Source organism: Neophocaena asiaeorientalis, unplaced genomic scaffold (assembly GCF_003031525.2).
Source record: "Neophocaena asiaeorientalis asiaeorientalis breed wild unplaced genomic scaffold, Neophocaena_asiaeorientalis_V1.1 scaffold975, whole genome shotgun sequence".
Taxonomy (NCBI): Eukaryota; Metazoa; Chordata; class Mammalia; order Artiodactyla; family Phocoenidae; genus Neophocaena; species Neophocaena asiaeorientalis.
The window spans coordinates 49,956-71,248 of NW_020173266.1; positions in this window are offsets into that span (position 1 = coordinate 49,956).

Genomic DNA, 21,293 nt, shown 5'->3' on the forward strand with positions numbered 1-21,293 from the left:
ATGGTTCTCTCTAATTTCCTTATGTTACAGGTTCAAAATTTTCTGTGAAATTCTTTAAGAAGGGTTCCATGATAAAATAATTTTGGAAAATGATCTATTGGCTAGCTCTCTCTTTAATATAAAGTATTAAAATCTCTAAATAGTAAACAAATAGAGAAAAATATTTAATTATGTTATTACAATCTTCTCCCTTAGCAAATATTCTCCCTTATACTACATACCTCAAATTAAACATATGAATATCATATACCACTGACTTTTTAGTAAATACATTTTGGGAAATAATTTATGCTGCTGTACAAATTCATACTGATATATACATTTTAAAGACTCAAGAATTGGTTTTAGGAACTGTTTTTGGTTATTTTACGTGCTTTGATAGTGTACTATGATAGAAGGTTAATGAAAATTACAAACACGGCCACATGAGTGTGTATCCACTAAAGACCTAAAAATAATCAGATTAGGGTAAAACTCTATAGACTAGGACGTGATTGGTGCCATTTAGAGTTGAACAACGTGGCAGCCTTTTAACAACAAAGTTAAAATCGAAAGCAGATAGTCGTTGAAACAGCACAACAGATTCATTCGTTATTCACTAGAATGGCTCAGTTCTCTATCTAGTATGCTCTTTCCACCTGCAGAGTGACTGGTGTAGAGTAAGTATACAAGAAGACTAATCATTATAATGATTGTAATATTATATTAAGAAAAAAACCCTCACGACTGGATCACTCATACATTGTTGATGGGAATGCAAAACGGTAGAGCTATTCTGGGAAATAGTTCTATAATTTATTTCTTTTTTTCTTTTTAAATAAATTTATTTTTTGGCTGCATTGGGTCTTCTTTGCCACGTGCGGGCTTTCTCTAGCTGTAGTGAGCGGGGCTACTCTTTGTTGTGGTTTCTCTTGCTGTGAAGCACGGGCTCGAGGTGCATGGGCTTCAGTAGTTGTGGCACGAGGGCTCAGTAATTGTGGCACACGGGCTTAGTTGCTCCGTGGCATGTGGGATCTTACCAGACCAGGGCTCCAGCCTGTGTCCCCTGCATTGGCAGGTGAATTCTTAACCACTGCGCCACCAGGGAAGTCCCCATAATTTCTTAAAAAGTTAAGCATGCACGTACCATTAAAGTCAGCAATCCCACTCCTATGTATTAACCCTAAAGAATGAAAAAAAAGAAATCTTGCCATTGATGACAACATAGATGGACCTTGAGGGTATTATTCTAAGTTAAATAATTTGTCAGACAGAGAAAGACAAATAATGTATGATTTCACTCATATGTGAAACAAACAAAATAAATGAACAAACCAAACCTAACAAAAATAAACGCATAGATACAGAGAACAGAGTAGTGGTTACCAGAGGGAAAGGGGCCTAGGGGGAGGGCAGAATGGGTAAACGTAGTCAACTGTATGGTGTCAAATGGAAACAAAACTTTTGGTGGTGAGCACAGTGTAGTATACACAGAATCAAAATATATTGTTGTACACATGAACCTTGTATAATGTTATAAGCCAATGTTACCTCAATAAAAAATAAAGAAACGATATAAAAGTACACATTACTAGCAAAAAAAGAAAGAGAAGAGAGAAGAATGACTTGGATAGCTCTCAAATGCATTATGCTAAGTGAAAGTAATGAGTCAAAAATTACTTACTGTTTGATTCCACTACAATGAAATGCTGAAATAGACAAACTGTAGAGATGGAGAACACATAGGTTGTTGCCAGAGATTAGAGTTTACAGAGTGGATCTGATAAAAATAAATAAAAGTACACATTACTAGCAAAAAAAGAAAAAGAGAAGAACGACTTGGATAGCTCTCAAATGCATTATGCTAAGTGAAAGTAATGAGTCAAAAATTACTTACTGTTTGATTCCACTACAATGAAATGCTGAAATAGACAAACTGTAGAGATGGAGAACACATAGGTTGTTGCCAGAGATTAGAGTTTACAGAGTGGATCTGATAAAAATTAAGTAGTGTAAAGAAATATTTTGAAGGGAGGAATCTGTTTTGTATCCTGACTATGGTGGTAGTTACACAACTCACTGATTTGTCATATCTCACAGACTTGTGGGGGGAAAATGTGAATTTTACTGTACGTAAATTGAAAACTCAGTATATTACATGTATGATTAATAATAAAAACTGAAATGGATGACAACATAATACTTATCTAAAAAGTAGCCCCCCAAATATGTATAGCATAATACCTTCTTATAAAATTATATGCTGAAGATAAAATATGTAGTTATTAGAAACACATAGAAATTCAAACAAAATTCAAAGAAAAACAAAGTCTTCTCTCCTCCTTAAGCTAGATCCATGGACAAGTAAATTGAGATTCTCAATCAGATAATGTATGCTATCTCTGGTATATGTTTGAACATGTATATTTTCCAGGAATTGGTCCCTTATTTTCCTTATATTCACAAAGGAGTTCAAGAACAACAACAAAAAGAAAACCACAAAAAGCAAAAGGTTAAGGTCCATTTGCATTGAGGGAAGGACACTAAAATAAGACCTACGGGAAGTTAAAAATAATCATAAAAAAAAAAAGACCTAAGGCAATTCATAGTTTGTGCCATTTACCAGCTGTGTGGGCAGGTCACTTACTACCTCTGGGGAATCAATGATTTCTAAAGCCCTTTAGCACGTGAAATTTCTGTGATTCTAAGGCCAGAAGCCTTTCTCAAATGCTGGCTCCTCCGACAAATTCTTTAACAGCAGTTCACAGATGTTCCTTCCTTGTTATCTTCATTATGTGGTGCAATAATCCAATTTTGCTACAATCAGAATTGTGGCCAGCTGAGTGTAAAGCTATAAAACACTTTTAGCTTTATACCTAAAGGACACTGAAGAGTGCACAGATCCTAACTCTTAAAGCAACCATTTTTTATGACATTTAGACTGAACTTTCAAGGCCAGAGTTAATAGAAGAACACTTAATTTAGAAGGAAAGCTGTTGTTGACAGCAGTATAAAGTTCAAACAGAAAAAGGCTGTTGTTCTTCTCTGATTATTTTTACGTTCAGGGTAGAAGTAAAAGTAGTGAGAAATTACTCAAAGGAGATTTCTAACAACCTGTCACCCCCCACCCCCAAACTCACAACTTTCACAGTTTATTAAAGGAAAAACAAACGAAAACCCCACTTTTGATATAAGAGATTTGAATCTATAAAAAGATAATATTCTATAGGCAGAAATATAACTTGAAGAATTATGAAATGAGACTACACTTTAGCTAGTGGTATTCAAACTAGATTCCTTACAACTCAACCTCAGGGGCCACTTTCTTTGTCAAATTAGAATCAAAATAAATGAGACTTGAGGACACTTCTTTAATCAGAATTTTCTTTTTAATCTATTATGATTGCTTATAAGGTTTTGAATGAAAAAACATGTTTCAACACTAAACTAGATAAATAAGCAAATAAATAATGAGTTTGAAAATTACAACTATAAAGCAGAATGTGATTAGCAAGACCATGGTGGAGTTCTACATTAAGGAGGAGTTACCCTTGTAGTGTTCATGGGACTTGAGGATATAAAAGTCAGGCAAGAACATGCCCCTCGTTTTTCAAGATGGGAAAGAGTACTGTAGATCAACGTCCAAATAACTTACTCTACAGATTAACAGACAAGATAAAATATATTGACTTGCTAAACACATTTGGCTAGGGGGTTAATCTCTGCTATGCTGTGCTCTACTGCTTTTGAATCATATGCTTACCGAGAATTAACTGCACTTTTCCCAGGACCTATCACATCACTGTAATTGTCATCATAATTATGTAAGCTAAATAAACGAATGAGTGAGTATATAGTGTCTTTTCTATTAATGCTTTTGAAATTTTCAGTAGTTGTGAGTTGCTAAAAAAATGTCGCTGCTCAATTAAAGTAGACAAAGCAACTCTAAAAGTCTGGAAAATTTATAAAATATAGGAATTTCTGAATTAGACCTCTTTTCATTCCACTTTTGAGAAAATAAAACTGGATGCATTTTGTGTGTGACAGATGGACACAGACCCCACACTCAAAGGAAATATCTTCTCCCCAGATTGACCAATAAATGTACATTTATATGTTTTAAACTAAAATAAAATGTTTAAGAGATTTATACATCTTTTGTGTTACTTCAAATAACATTTTCAAACAACCAATCAACTATTATATATTAAAGATTGGGTAAGATGGCTTCTACTCTATATGTCAGGAAGGGAATACTTTAAGTGGGAATTTCCTGGCATTAGGTAAGATGAATGAAAGAAATTCTGAGATTTTTTTTTAACAACAGGGAAGGTATCCCTGCAATATGACGCTTAATATGCAAGGAAGTATGGTGCAGTTTGTATCAATACAGCCTTAATGTTTGTATGGCAAGTATAAGCATGAAATCCAGCATGCACAAACAATTCAAAACTTCAGTTTCTGGTTATGATTTTGCAACATTCAGAGTGCAATAAAAAAGTTGCTGCTCAATTAGAGCAGCAGAATGGAGACTGCGGTGTGTCTTTACTCCATGCATCTCACCGTAAGTTTCTCTAGTGGGTATCAGGTAAAGTGAAGGCTGTTGGTGCCTTGCCCAGGTTCCATTTTCCTGGATGTTGCACTCATCAGACAGGTGCTGTGAGTGATGTCAGCTGCTTCCTTCTTGAAACAATTAACTTCAGCCAAATAGAAACCCCCTAGCTTAGGGGGCTATGCTCATCCTAGCTATAGATCACAAACAATGACTAAATGGCATGAGGGTATTGGTCAGGCTCCAGGTATTGGAATAAACTAGAAAAAAAATTCCTAGGAGTGGATATTTAGGCTGTTAGGTCAAGAAGGGAGCTGGATAGGGGAGAGTTTGTCAATACGGAGGTTTAGACAGAGCTCCGGGATGATTCTAACATGCTGCAAGATGGCTCTTGAAAGCAGCATCTCACAGTAAATGAAGTAGAGATACCAGGCAAACTGTGGAAGAAGGAATTTGTGCTTCACGTCCCATGCCAATAGACTTTGTGCATCTAGAGGTCCCAATTTCTAGAGCAGGGCTGTTTCTACCAGGAGACATAGTAAGAGCCTTCCTGAGCCTAAGGCTTTTGCTGCTTCCTGGTAACTTGGGACACCTCATGCCAGTAGGAAAGTAAGCAGAGAAAATAGTTACCGTACTGGCATGATGTTAGACCTAGTCATCATTAGGTGGTAGGGCTGCTGATAAATTACAGTGAGAAACAGGAATATATCAATATTTGACACTAAAGTGATTTACTAGGCTGTCTCTAGTTACCTTACAGCCAGTGGAAAGTGTAACTAGGCAAGTTCCACCACTGCAGCTTGATATAAGGATATGGTAACATAGGCCTCAAGATGAGTGATGAGGGTCTGCATTTACCCAACAAGCAAGTCACCTAGCACTAGCCAAAGGGGAAAGAAATATAGAATGTGTCATGGAGGAGGGAGATGCTGAATATCAGGTATAATCTCAGGGCCAACTAAAGCATTAGGAACTACAGTTCAACCTGCTAACTCTCCTCTGAAAAATTTCCCCAGGAATTATGAGGAATTATAGTCCTGGAGAATCTGTGCCTAGATACTGTGAACTTAATATGAGAAGCTCATTGACAAACGGACTACAGTGGATACAGCTAGTGTTCTGACCAGCTCCTTTTTACCATCCAGTTCACCCACCTCCCAGGGGATGTGAGGGTTGGCTGACAACAATGAACAGGTTCCCCCTTTTCCATAAAATTGCCCTTGGCTAAATAAGAGCCACCTTGACCTTTTGGATATGCTCTTCTTATCCCTCCCCTATCAAGAAAGGATTGTGAGATTATGATCTCAAGAGCTGTTCCAGAGCTTTGTTGTGAGCTCTGACTAAAACTAGTCTCCACCTGAGAACACATTCTTTCTTGTTTGCCTTTTTAAAATTTGACTCAAATTTGCATTCCTAACTCTTCTTCTCTTGAGAGTAATTTCTTAATAAATCATTTGAACAAGAATTCTCACCCAAGGCTTTGCTTTTAGGGAAACATCTGTGAGACATGGGCCACTAATTTTTATTTGCTTAGGGTGCTCCAAATAACCTTTATATTTGCATTGTATTGATTTTTATTAGTTAGTTTAAAAATATATATAACAAACCAATCCCTATTTCTCTGAATTTCTGGATTCCTTATATCATCAAAATGAACAAAAACACAGACTTGGAGAATCAGATACTGTGGATATTCAATTTTTTTAAAACCCTCAAATTACTTACTGTTTTCTCTTAGAACATACCTGCATGGATTAAAGGTTTTGTACTATTTGATGATGCTCCCCTTTTGCACAACACATGTCCCCTTATGGAGAGAAAATTTGCGCTGCTCAGAAGCTAGGGAACCATTAAAGTTAAGGTTGTTCAAACTCACTTCCTTGGGCTCCTAAGTGGGGAGCAGCAGTTGCAAGCCATCCGCTGTTGGGTTGTAAACAAACTCTCTTCATTTTCCTACATTTAGATACAGTATGTCTTAACATTTCTGGAGCATTTTAGGAGTGTGGCTAAATTCTTTCCATAACCTGCCTGTGATAGTAGTGTGCAAACACTTGCAAGAAGCTGGTATTAATACTGAATATGTATCTGCTTAAGTTTTTCAAGGTTATACCCACAAAAAAGTATTCAACATTTATTCTGCCAACCTCAAAACTTTCTCTGGAAACTCCATGCAGACCACAATCAACTCTTGTTCTTTTATCTTTGCATTCAAGCCACAAAGGCAGAGCTACAGCAAGTTTTATCAGTAGAGATTGGTGAGATAGGCTTATAAAATTACTGAAAAAATTAAAGTGACTTAGTATGTTCCACACAAATTGACAAGGTTCTCACTTTATCTGAATCTGTACCTTCTATCAATCCATGGGAAAGGAAACTTGAGGTAGGGTGGAACTGAGGCAGGGTCACAGAGCTGTGAAATGAGTTGGACCCAGTGACCTGCAAAACCCAGCTGTACCAGGCTAGGACCCTAGGCTCTTTGGGAGATTGTTCTAAGCATTCACCATTGTTTCCAACACAAACGAGTGATTACATGGTAGTGTGTTACTTGGGGATTACATGAGTATACTCATATTAGTAACAAGAGTTGGGAAATTTTGCCTGGAATTTAAACAGAGTCCTTCTTTTGATGCCTTATCTCCCTTCCCAAAGGTTGAGTGTGGAGGTTCTCAATTCCCACTGACTGTCTCTAAAACTTTTGCACCACAAGCTTGGTGCTGAGTCACCACTCTTGTAAACCTATTTTGAGTTAAAATTTTGCTGTGTTCTCAGCTTCTTTTCCACCTAAGTTAATTGCAGTATGTGAGAAATTTAAAAAGGCGCTCAAGTTAATTATGTACCTGATTTTGATTTACAGATCTTGGCAATAAATGCTTCCTTACAATACTTCTTTGAACTACACTGGTTTTCTGGTCAAGTTCCTTGGTCCCCTCTGCACTGTGCACATTTTTATAAATCCCATTACTTAATTCAAAATCTTTAAGCACTCTACCAGAATGGGTCATGAAAACTTGACATATGTATCTTTACTACATCCCACTCTTCCAAAGACTTATTCTAAAACCAGTAACAAATCATGTACCAATCTTGATACATCCTTGACTTTCAATTCATACAGTACTTTCATAAAAATGTCCTGGAAACTCTCTAGAACTTGAAGGGTAGCAGAATATGCCAGCGCAAACATGACTGTAGGAGATCTGGACATGCCACCCCCAAATACACCACCTTGCTATATTGATTATTTTGAGCTGTAGGCACTTGAAAAGTAAGTGAAGGGAGAGGGCTTCTCTGTACTGCCTTTATCTGCCTAAAGGCATATCCATCAAAAGGAACTCAATTGCCATAAATCCACTCCCTGGGATTTTCATCAACCAGGGAAGACTGACTCATCATTGGAGAGGAGATTACATCTTGACACCACACTCAAAGAAGTTTTGTCACAAACTACCATTCCTCCCATCTATTCTTCTAAGGGCCCTTTCATGTTTCTTAAAAACTATTTATTCTCCCCTAGGAAGCCTACAAATCCTCTCCCCTTTCCCTATTAATGTGGTATTTAAGCCTAAATTCTAAGCCACCCCTTTTAGTTAGTCATTTTCCCCTGGGTATCTCCCATAGGTACACATGTTAATAAACTTCTGTTTGTTTTTCTCTTATTAACAGTCTTTTATTACAGGGGTCTCAGATAAAAACTCAAAAGAGTAGAGGGAAAATTATCTGCCCCCCACAAGTCTACGTGTTGTTTCTCAATTTCACACTTAAAACATTTGCCTAATACATTTTTCATGGTTCAAAATTTTTCATGGTCCAAACGTCTGCCTCTCTTCAAAAACTCAAAAACACTCTAGCTTTTAGGACCTGAGATAACAAAGAACTCAGGGGCTTCAGATTGATTTGAGGCTGGTGATTTCAAGTGATCTGGCCCATCTCCCTTTCTGCCACACCACTAGTGGATATGCCTGGCACCGATTCTGAAAGCAATTTATCTTTAAAAAAAAAATGTTTAAGAATCCTTGCCAAACAACTTGGACTTTCAAAACACTGCACAGGTGACATCTCCTGCAGGAAGTTTTGGAAGGAAACCAACAAAGTAACCTTCCAGCATAGCATAATTCTGGTTCTCTGGTTAAAGTATCAATATTTATCACAAATATAGTTCTCACAAAATGACTCTAGTTGTTAAATCATTACTAAGTATACTGTGTTCTTTACTTGAAAGAATATTTTTTTCAGTTGAAATAAAGCTGATATACATTATCATGTTAGTTTCAGAAAGTATTTTCTAAATTAAATTATAATTTGTGCTAAGACCATTTTTCTTCATTGGCACATTCCATTAACAATTTAAATGATATGATGGAATGTTCCTTCCAACAGAAATAAAGAATATTTTGATGTAGAAATAGATACAGATTTAGACTTAGATATACACCATGTTGAACAATCTTGGATAGTAGCATCTGCTTCTCTGTTACAGGTTATTCTAGCATTTTTGCCCCTATCAGAGAAAGAAGAGAATTAAAGTCCATAATCACATGATCAAATCAGCCAGGGAAACTGACATATACAGATAGACCTTCACTTCGTGTTTGTGTCACTGAGGGGTAGACATGTGAAAGTGGTTTTCTCGTCTATTAACTTTTATCCAAAATGTATAGGATTTTAGTTTTAAATAGTCGGAGCACTTTATATGGTCACTCACTGACTGTTTGTAGTCACTTTCATCATAGAATCTGTCCTGTAACTCATCCTTTTAGCTGCTTCCTCCCATTAGGTCTTATACTCGGTTTGTGCTTTGGATTATTGATTAGTACTCTGTGTACAGTTCTGTTATTGGATAGGATCCAGTGTGTGTGTGTGTGTGTGTGTGTGTGTGTGTGTGTGTGTGTGTGTTAGGGCAAAGTTGGGATGGCAGTGGGGGTGGAGGGACAATTACATCCTGTGATGGAACAGGGAAGATAAGAGAGAGTCTTATGGTGATTTGATTTTTTCTTAGGGTCTATGTAAAAAAGGTATTAAGCACTGGCAAGGTTAAATCCTGCATGAATAATCCTAGATTATTTCTAGTATATATTTATACTAAAATAACTTTTCCATATTATGTTGCAATATAATATGGAATATAATTTATAATATAAAAGCCATCCTCTGTATCTTAGCCTTGTTTTTTTTTTTTTTTTTGCAGTACGCGGGCCTCTCACTGTTGTGGCCTCTCCCGTGGCGGCGGAGCACAGGCTCCAGACGCACAGGCTCAGCGGCCATGGCTCACGGTCCCAGCCGCTCCGCGGCATGTGGGATCTTCCCGGACCGGTGCACGAACCCGTGTCCCCTGCATCGGCAGGCGGACTCTCAACCACTGCGCCACCAGGGAAGCCCCCTTAGCCTTGTTTTGATGTAGTCTTTCATACTACATTGACCATTGCCTGCTGAAATGATGGAAGACGTTAATTAAATAGAATGGTTATTCTATGCTCCTTAGAAAATATTTATTAATGACATTCTTATCAAAAGAGTGTGTCAAGTTAGAAACCTATCTAAAATTTTCTTAAGAAAATAGGACAGACAGTTATATTTTACAACCAGGAAGGAATCAAGAATCACGCGGACTATTTGACACTGCCAGGGAGAAAGATCTAGAATGGAATAATATGATGGGTGCCTGTGGTAGCCCCTCAGACCAGAGGCACAAGGGTCTGGGTTGGATGGGGATTGTGGCAAATGAGAGAGAAGAGAGTTTGCCAAAGGAAGAGTGAACAGAATCGATGAAATATAGCTCTCCTTTTGCAACCCTGTTTATGCTTTCTTTTTGTGAGGTCAATCACAGTGCATACAAGGAAAGAATTAAAGAAGGGAAAAATCTGTATTTATGTTTAGCTTACTTATTCTCATGCCTAACATAGTAACTATTGGTGTCTATTGGGGACTGAATATTTGTATTCCTCCAAAATTCTTATGTTGGAATCCCATTCCCCAATGTGATTGTATTAGGAGATGAAGCCTTTGGGTGGGGATTAGTGTCATGAAGGTGGATCCCTCATAAACAGGAGTAGTGTCCTTATAAAGGAGGCACCCAGAGAGCTCTCTCCTTTTTTCCTCAGTCATATGAGGATATCACTAGAAGACTGCGGTCTACGAACCGGGAAGCAGGCACTCACCAGACACCAAATCTGCTAGTGCCTTGATCTTGGACCTCCCAAGCCTCCAGAACTATGAGAAAGACCTGTTTGTTGTGTAAGCCACTCAGTCTATGGTGTTTTTTATAGCAGTCCCAAAAGACTAAGACAGTGTATAATATTTGTAAGTTACTTGAGACCAGGGACTTTATTTTGATTACTGCTATCTTGCCTTCACCTACAGCAGTGCTTGGCACTTAGATACTATTCAATAAATACTTGTTGAGTGTGTGAAAATGAATGAGTGCATTATGTACTTAAAACATTTCATATATGTATGAAGAAAGGAAGTCACCTCTAACAGACTCGCAGGTTCTCTACACTTAAAAGGCCCATCTGAAAATAAAAAGATACACAATCTGGCAGTATTTTATCACTAGCTCCTAACTAAGCTTTACATTATTCAATAGAAATAAGTATAGATAAAAACTCTTCTGTCTCTTGTACGTGAAGCCAGAATATTACCTTGAAACACTTTTCTAAGTATAAGAAATGGTGAAAGTTCTGATAGAAAGGAGGGAAATAACATATGAGATCTGAAGTAAGACTGCTTGGGCTCAAATTCTGGATTCACTGTTTAATAGTTTTGTAACCTTGGGCAAGAGCACACTAAGAAACTAACCTTTAGTTAATGAAAATGCAAACTACTAATTATTCCTTCGTGTTGCTATATTCTTAAGATTCTCTAAACAATATTCGCCAAACTTTCAAGATCAGGTATTCCCATCATATTTTGAGCATGCACCCCAATATATGTATCCGTATTTAGTTTCACATTGTGTCCATCTGCAACTGTACTCGCATATTGTCGACATCTTAAAACATGCAGAAAATTAGAAATATAAAAATAGGTGACAAAGACAAAATATACAAAATGCACGTGGGTTTATCTCTGTGCTTTCTATCCTGTTCCACTGATCTATATTTGTTTTTGTGCCAGTACCATATTGTCTTGATTACTGTAGCTTTGTAGTATAGTCTGAAGTCAGGCAGCCTGATTCCTCCAGCCCCAGTTTTCTTTCTCAAGATTGCTTTGGCAATATCCTATTTTAAATGATTATAGTGGTACAAAAATATTTTTCCTCTCAGTACAAATATGAATAGTAAGAATATAGTTTGTGAGAATGATGTGATTGAATGTTATATTTAATTAAATCTTCATGGATATTAGTCCCTAGTGACTGAAAAAGTGCTAATATCAGGAAAAGAAGTATCAGCTCTGTCATTTTCTTATTGCTCCCTTCTTCATACTTGCCTTATCAGGATTATATACAATTTTATTGAAGGGATATTTTTATGCTACTTACCTATTTTTTAAGGGTTAGTACAGTTTACATAAAATAATATTATCTATGAATACATTTAAGTGGGGACAGAAATGTTTCAATACTTAGCAAAATGCTATAAAAGACCAAAATGTAAAAATGACATCTTCAACACATCAAGATGCTCTGGAGATATTAGGAATGTGGAACCATATGAGAATCTGACCTGCAGAGTTGTTGAAGGTGTCAGCAGTGATCTATACATTAAAGAGTATAAAAGACTAATTGTTTCTCATTTTAGGTAAAATTAAATATAAATAGAATGTGTTTCCCCACTCCAGTCAGTGTTGTTTATATTTGACTTGGAGACCATTGCTCTCCTAGGCATAAATAGTCCTCTTCCTGCCCTTCTGTCATGGCATACTTTATTATTAATATATTAAACTAACACTAAAAAGAAGCAGGTAATTCTTCCACACGAAATAACATTACTGCAACATAGATCTTTGGAATGTAAATCTCAGAAAATAACATTGGAAATGCACGTACAAGTTAATCTTGTGAGCCTTCATGCAGATTTAATTCTGTGATTATAAGTGGAAATGTCTTATATTATAGCTGGAGGAAAGATCAACCTAACCCCAATAGGTGAACACAAAATCTACTGAACTGCGCAACTATTGAAAATAATGATCTGAAATGTATTTTCTTTCCAGTAAAAATGAAAGTTATTTAGGGAAGTAAAATATAAAACTGCCTGTAATTTTTCCACCATATTCATATTTTCCTAGAGCTTCAAACGGTAGCATTTATAGGGCTTCTTGGTGACTCCTTCAAGTTGGCTCATGATTGCTACATGAAACTGCACTTAAAACAACGTCTATTATTTAAGGCAATATAATTTGGGGCAAATATTTTTAACTTCCCTAGACCTTGATTTCCTAGCCAGTGAGATAGGAATACAAAAAAGAAGCTATTCACACCAAGTATGAACTAAGAGAGATAACACGTATAAATAACCTGGCACAGTTCCTGAACTCTAACTGCCTTGTCTTCTTGAAGGTTCTGACACTATCTGTGTCTGTTTTGGGTCTGTTTGCCATAGACCTGTTTTTTGTCCTTTCCCTGCTCTGCTCTGTGTGGCAGGATGCTGACCTTTGCATGCTGTTTCTCAGGCTCCGGTATCACCAAGTATCCAGCAGCGTCTAGTCAATGGGAGACACTCTGGGAAGATTGGAAGGTGGAAGAAGGAAGACTCAACCCCTCCCTATGCCTCAGGCTGTGGGATCCTGCAATTACCACAGCTCTTTCAATGGCCTCAAGTACCCCCTGGACAGGCTTCTCTGGTTCCAGCTGCTGCTGTGTGAATCCAACCCATGGGCTCCAGTAGCCTACTTCCCACTGTCCTCTGACCTTGGGGTGGCAGTAGCTTTCTGTAGCTGCTAATCAGAGTTGCCTCCTGTGTTGCATTTAGCTTCTCTGCTCTCTTATCATTGGTGTAAGAAAATCCTTAGGTTGAAGTCCCTCTTTCTTAAAATCTCAAATACTTTCTGCTTTCAAGTTAGTCCTAGTATTAGTTTTCTATTGCTATATGCCAAATCACTCAAATTCAGCAGCTTAAAAGAACATCCATTTATTATCTTACGGTTAGTCAAAATTCCATGTGGGCTCAACTGGGTTCCCTGCTTATGATCCCACAGGGCTGAAACCAAGGTGCTGGGGCTGGGGTCTTATCTGGATGCTCTGGGAAGAATCTGCTTCCAAATTTATTTCATATCCTTGGCAGAATTCAGTCACTCACAGTTATAGATCTTCCTTTCATTGTCATCTGGGGCTGCTCTCAGTCTTGGCTTCCCTCACCACCTGGGCCCTCCATCTCAAGGATGGAAAATGTTAGTTCTTCACATCCAATTCCTCTCATACTCTGGAAACATCTGAGGTCCTCCTTGCCCATAGCTGGAGAAAATTATCCTCCCTTAAAGGGCTTATGTGATTAAATTAAGTCCACTGGAATAATCTTTCTATTTTAAGGTCAACTGATTAGTAACATTAATTGCATCTGCAAAATTCCTTTTGCCTCATAAGGTAATTTAATCAGGGAAACAACACTGGGGTAAAGGACATCATAGAATTCTGCCTTCCACAGACCTTAAGTGATCCATCACTTTGGGCGTTTGCCAGGTTTGTGTCCTTGAGCCAATAATTTAACCTCCAAGGGCCTTAGATTCTTCATTATAAAATGTTTATAAATAAGAGAGACAATCTGATTGCTGACGTCTGGTTCTACAATACTATTGCCAACATTATTTGGGCCAGCAGGAAAAGTAATGTAGGGCTTGCTATCTTCTCTTGTGTCCCTTTCAAGGAGAAGCATTTTGATTTCATTTTGAAAAGAGGAGAATTTTGTTCTACTAGAAACAGTTCTTAGGTATGGTCACAATGGAAAATGTTTATATTTAAATTGTATTAACTTCCATATTTACAAGTGAGTTGCTCCTTCTTCTTTTGGTGTTGTCAGTGCTGCTGGAAGTTCTGACATGAATCATTCAGCCCCCCATGTCAGCCTTTGGGGTGGTGCTTTGATGTGATGGTGAACTGGAGACTATAGAAGGGCGGATCTCAGGGGAATGGTTAGAGAAGACTCAGTCTCAGATGACAGTGCCAGCCCTGGGGATCTCAGGCGTGCCACATAACATCTCTGAACTTCAGCTGTATCATTTGTAAAATGAAGAAATTCGAATTGGGGGGTCTTAGGGTCCTGTAAGTTTCAACAATGAATGATCTTCCTCCATCTTAAATCCTTGGCTGTAATAAAACATAGTGACCATAGGTATAATGAAATAAGTTTATTAAATTCTCAGGTAAAAAGAAAGCTGATTACTTTAAGCAGAATCATTTGGAAAATTATTATTATTTTTTAAATGAGCTGATTTATTTATTTCATTTATTTATTTTGGTTGTACCAGGTCTTAGTTGCGGCAGGCAGGCTCCTTAGTTGTGGCTCCCGGGCTCCTTAGTCGCAGCTCACCAGCTCCTTAGTTGCGGCACGTGTGCTCTTTAGTTGTGGCATGCATGTGGGATCTAGTTCCCTGACCAGGGATTGAATCCTCATCCCCTGCACTGGAAGGCGGATTCTTAACCCACTGTGCCACCAGGGAAGTCCCTGGAAAATTTTTATTAAATAATTTCAGTGTATAGTTTTGGATGCTATCATTCTTTTTTTTTCATAGATCTAGTCTTTCTTGATTTTAAAAAAACATATAGTAACACACCACCAAATGGTAGTCATGTAATGCCCTCTTCTGGCTAAAGATCAAAGTGTAACCTTTCTCTGCTATGGCAGTATCTGAAAATTTGCATGTTCTTAGTTATTTTCTATACATTTACTTTTGAGTATCTGTTTCAACAATTTTTAGTCTGTTTAGTCCTTACTAACTTGAAAAATAAATGTTTTGTTAATAATGTATGCATTTACCTGCTTAGCAACTCAATTTAATACACATAGGCAACCTAAAATAATTTCTTAAAAATCTTGGACTATAATCTGTCTAGTTGGGATATCTTTACTGAAAAAATTAATCAACTTAACCAGACCCACATTTTACATTGCATTCCTAAAAGACAAAGTCATAGACAACTTCTAAAAACAACATGATATTTTTATAATTAAGTTTTTCAATATATTTGAGTTTCTGCCTCTAGATTTGTGTGGGAGTTAGCTAAATGATTTGTGCTGCTCCCTAATCAAGGCAAACTCTCTGTGATATTATTGTACCATTACTTTTCTTACAGCTTTCACTATCTAAAAAGTGACTATCAACCCTTAGGGCCACATCAGAATCACCTGGAGGTATGAGGGGGAGACTGAATTTTCTCCACTGATGAAATGTGTGGTAGTCTTCAGAAGTGTTGGGACACTTTTAAAGCATATATATATAAATATAAATATATGTAATTTAGTAACTAAATGTGGGCTTTTGAGGGTGAAAGAATCATTAACAATTATACCAGGATATTAGCCTAAACTAGGGCTATTGAAGGTGAGGCAGAAGTGGGGTCACTGTATTTATATTTTTAAATTATCAGTTGGAATAATAGCAAGCTGAGAATCGTTGCTGAAATTCTGTTTTTACTTTTATTTTCAATGGTGTTCCTCATCTTCAATTTACAATTTCTGTTGTACGGCAAGTAGAAAGCATATTAAACACTATATTCTCCTTGGAGCCAGATGGCCTAGTTTCAAACTCTGACAAATTTCTTAATTTTTCTGTGCCTTCATTTCCCCAACTGTATGTGGGAAAAATAATAATACTTACCTTATATGGTTGTTACAAGGATTAGAGAGTTGACAATCAGTAAATATGTGGTTAACATTTAGAATAGTACCTGGAGCAGAGTAAACCCTATTATTAATAATAAACTTATTAGTATCTATGAATGAATGATAATACATTTGAATTTTTTAAAAGTATGAGCTTTTCAGGTTTGCATTTATTTCAGGAAAGCACTTTGATAGGCAGCCTCTAAGACGGCCCCCAGTGATCCCTGCCAGCTGGTATTCACGTTGCAGTGTAATTCCCTCCCCTTGAGTGCACACTGGACCCATTTCTAATGAATAGAAAAAACAGTGAAAGCGGTGGGATGTCTCTTCTGAGATTAGGTCACAAAAAGACTGTGACTTGCATTTTGCTCTTGCTCTCACTGTTTCTCCTCCTCTCTTGGATCTTCTGCCCTGAGAGAGAAACAAGATGGCACATTGTGTGCAGCCACATGGAGAGGCCCACGTGGTAAGGAATTGCCTCTGGCCAAAAGTCAGCGAGGACCTGAGGCCTGACAATAGCCATTTCCAGTAGCAAAGTGTAATTTACAGATAGTAAAGAATCAAAATAAATAGTAGGAAAATGTGATTTCTTCAGTTTCCTTACCCCCCGCCAAAAAACTAAATACTCCATCTTTGTCCATAAATAAATCATCAGAATTTCCAAATTAAGAATAGCTCAGGTTGTGTTTTGAAATGAGGTGATATTTAATTATAAATACAGCCTTGATAGGAATTCAAGTATGGAAATTAAACTGAATGCATTTGGAGACTAAGCATATAATCCTACAGTTTCATGTCAATTTTACCACTTGATGGAGCTATAATGCCAGATAACACTTCAAACACTGTAGTGTTTACAAGGAAGCAATCTTTTTGAGAAATATAGATAGAATGTATAATCCTAGTCATTAGTTGTAAGTGTTCATTCTAATCATTACTCTTCATCCTTGACAAGCAACTTCTGTAACGTGTCAAAGAGAAAACTTTATATAATCCCGGGCTGTTAGTAGCAGATAACTTGCTTATTTTTAATTTAGAAAATTTGAGGAGGGTATTCCTTGGAACATACTTAAATATTTGTACTAGGAAAGATATAATCTAATAAAAATTTAAAGATGGACATTAGTTCTTCTAAATGTCATTGTTTGGAGATTACCTGAGAAGGAAAAGTGAACCTTCTTGGAAAGCCAGGCTTATGGAAGATTCCTGAGTCAGGCAGTGGTAGAGGAAGACTGATTTTTGCAAAGAAGAAAGAAGACAAAGTGTGGAAGTGTTGGTCATAAGCAAACATAAAAGATGCACAAAAGATCCATAATCTAATCCTTATAGCCTCTTTTCCCTATTCTATTTTATTCAGTAAATGCAGGTTTGAAATCCTTTATCTGAAAACTTTGGGGCTGACAACACTTTAGAATTAAAAGCTTTTCATATTTTAAAAAAGGAACAGTATTTATACCATATAGTACATGACATTTCCAGCCGTGTCTGAGGTGTCGCTCTTAAATAAACATGCAGTCTCAGGCTAGGTTCTACAGGAATCAGACTTTGAGACAGAGGTTCAGGAAAGGACATTTATCATTCCTTGGCATGACCCAGACCACCATCCTTGAGGTTTCTGAGCCCCAGGTCACCACGCTTTTCTCAGAAAAATATTACAAAACTTTTCCACTAACCACCAAAACTTGGGAAGGGGACACCAAGAGGTACCCCAATGATCATCTGAATATCAGATATATTGTTCCCTGCCCCCTTTCTATCACTTCTACTGGTGAAAAACGGTCAATTACTCCTACCAGTGTGCTAACTCCACTCACATTCTGGTCATTTGCAAGAGGAGCATGACGTGTCTAGGAGGCAACCCCTAGCTGATAGTTCAGTAAGGGCTCTTGCTGTGTCCTAGTGGAAATGTTTCTTTTTGATGGAAGAGAGCCCAGAGTGGCAGGGATGGGAAGCAAAAGTTTGCCAGGTGAGTCACTGAGAGTGATGATAAGTGGGGTTAATCCTGCTTCTGCACTTTGGTTTCTGGACTTATACATTCTACTTACTGGAGACACACCATCATATAAAGGCCTTTGAATTAAAGTGGACACTAAGTCCTGAAGGAATGGAGACCTTCAGCTTAGCCTTCAGCAGGCTATTCCATTTCTGTATCTGGCCAGAAGCTTCTGGATGGCACTGTGTGTAATATGTCTGGTGAATCATGTCATGGGCCATCTACAAACCCCCTTTTCTATAGAATGGTTCCTTTGATCTGACATAATATTACATGGAGTCTTGTCGTGATGAATCATGTTTTATAGACCCTAGGACAATGGTGCTAGGGTCTAGAACAATGGTGCTAGACCCTAGGTATCATGGGTAGGAAAAACGATCCCATAACTGTAATATGTGCCTGTTCTTATCAAAATGAATCACTATACCTTACAAGACAGAAGGAGTCCAGTGTATTCAGCTGGCCTCCCGTGACCAGTTGGTGCCATGTGAACAGATCAGCAATGGTCTCTATTGCTAGCACATTGGACATTTTGTGGCTTTGGCAAGTAGGAGCGCATATGGTTGCATAGCCTCCAACTCTGTCATCATGGAAACTTCTTTTCTGTGTCCACTGTGTCAGCACCAGGGTGGCTGATGCCAGAGGCTGGCTTGTGTAAACTGGACAATTCAGTTTTATTTACCAGGATGTTTAGTTCTGCTTTCATGGTGGAGATCTCTGGTGGGCATTAACATGTGATATGAACATCTCCACAATGAGTTACCATTCTCAGATGTCCAATCCCATGTCTCTACCCAGAACTCTTTGAAACTGGTCTTTCAACACTTCTCTTTCCAGTCCCCTGATCAGCCAAGCCACTTCCCACTGTGCATTATTCCATACATATTCTAAGCTTGCACCACTTCTCTGTCCACACAAAATGGAAGAGCAGGGTACTGTCTGAACCTTTCCTCATTGAGATGACTTCATATCATCTCTGTCTTACCCTGAATGAGGCTATAGTGCTGTTGCCACCTATTTCTGTCTTGTACCCACAACCCCAGCTTACCCATTCATGAACCCAAACCCCTTCATAAGCTGTTTGTAAAGGATCTTCGTTGCAGCCATAGATGTGAGCTGAGGAAGAGGCACTGGTGCGACAGTGATAGATGACATGAGGGTCATTATGATCAGTTGCACCCGCCAGGCTTTTGATGGTTAAGCAACACCACTGGCCTTTATTGTTTGGGGACTTTATTCATTTCTACTGTTACCAGTGAGCTTAGTCTTATAGCACGTTCTCCTGCCCCAGCCCGCAGAAAAGAGCCACCACCTGCGTTCTTAGTAATGTGGGTGCTCTTCTCACCATTGTAATCCTTATTGTATTGGAAAATCACATGACATCTGGGCTCTTTAATTCATTGGCTTTATTAATAATAATTAAAACTATACTATCGTCATGTCAGTTCAAGTAAATTTCTGCTGCCAAATGAATTTGCAAAAAAAAATAACGGTTGGATGTCAGAAATCTTTGGATTTCGGATTGTGGATAAGAGATTGTCAGATGGACAGAGAAAGTAGCAGAGACTCCTCTCTATGGGATTCTTATGACAACCTTTTATAAGCAAGATGTCACAGTCCTGTACCAAGAGACAGCAATGTATCAGTGCTACTTTTTGTTCTCCACATGTGCCCATTCTCCTGTGTCCATCCACATGCCTCTACCTCAGACCTCCTTGAACCTGATCTTTTAATCTTTCTCTTTCCAGGCTCCTGATCAGCCAAGCCATTTGCCATTGCCCATGATTCCACATATGTAGTAAGCTTGGGCTTAGATATGTAGTGGGTGGTAATTCTGGAACATAGGGGAAGGGATGGAAGCAGAGACTGGAGTCTCATGTCACAGCAGATCACACACCTGTGACTTGGGACCAATATGGGACCAATATGGGACAGGAGGAGTAACACAACCACAGCAGTAAGTTAGAGGGAAGACTGAGAAAATCCTCTGAACCTGGTGGCCACTAGCTAACAACACAAATAATGGTTATAATGAAATAAAACCAAACATGAATTTGAGTTTCATTATTTTGGAATGCTTATCAAAGATGTGGTAGAAAAAAATTCCTAACAACTCTTCAGTGTTCATATTTGTAGATTGTTGTCACCTTAAACTCAGTTTACTTAAAATCAAATAAAACAAACTTTGAGAAAAACAATGGGGCAGCATGCTAACATTTATGTTTCTAGCACTGATATATTTTTCTTAGTCTTAAATTTTGGAATCATCTGTAACTCATATCTCTTTAGATGCTACATTGAACCAATTCCTATCATTCTTCCCTTAAAAGGCATTTGATACTTATTCATTATGTTTTGTTTCCATCTCCGGCTTCTGACTGCAGAAACTTGTCTCACTTTTTGATTATGAACTGATATCTTAATTGAGCCTTCCCTATCTAATCAACCCTGCCTACCACTGCTAAATTAGTTTTCCTGAAAATCTATTTTCAGTACCTCATTTTTGGTCAAAAACTATTAAAAATACAAATAAAAGTTGTTTGTTAAATACCTTTAAAGAATTTTAAAAAGAAAGCCCCAAACTGAGAAAGTATTTTAGCAACACGTTTGAGGATGAGTGTTGAAACTAGGTAGTATATATAAGGGATGCTTCCAACTTAGCAAAAGACAAAGTCTCCAAAGAAAAATGGGAAAACATCGTGATAATTCACAAATGAAGAAATATAAACTGACAATACACATGAAAAAAATGTGCAAGTTGACAATAATAAAAATACAAATCAAAATACAACTCACCTTTCTGCACTACCCATAGAGGGGTCCATACAGCATTGTTCTGGGCTCCTATCATAAGGTAAATGGAAATTTTCACCATGTTCCGAGCCCTTGATATTCTGCTAATGAGGGAGGAGGATGTCCACAAATTCCTTGCAGCAGGAACCCACTTAGGTGGCAACAACCTTGACTTCCAAATGGAACAGTACATCTACAAAAAAAAAAAAAAAAAAAA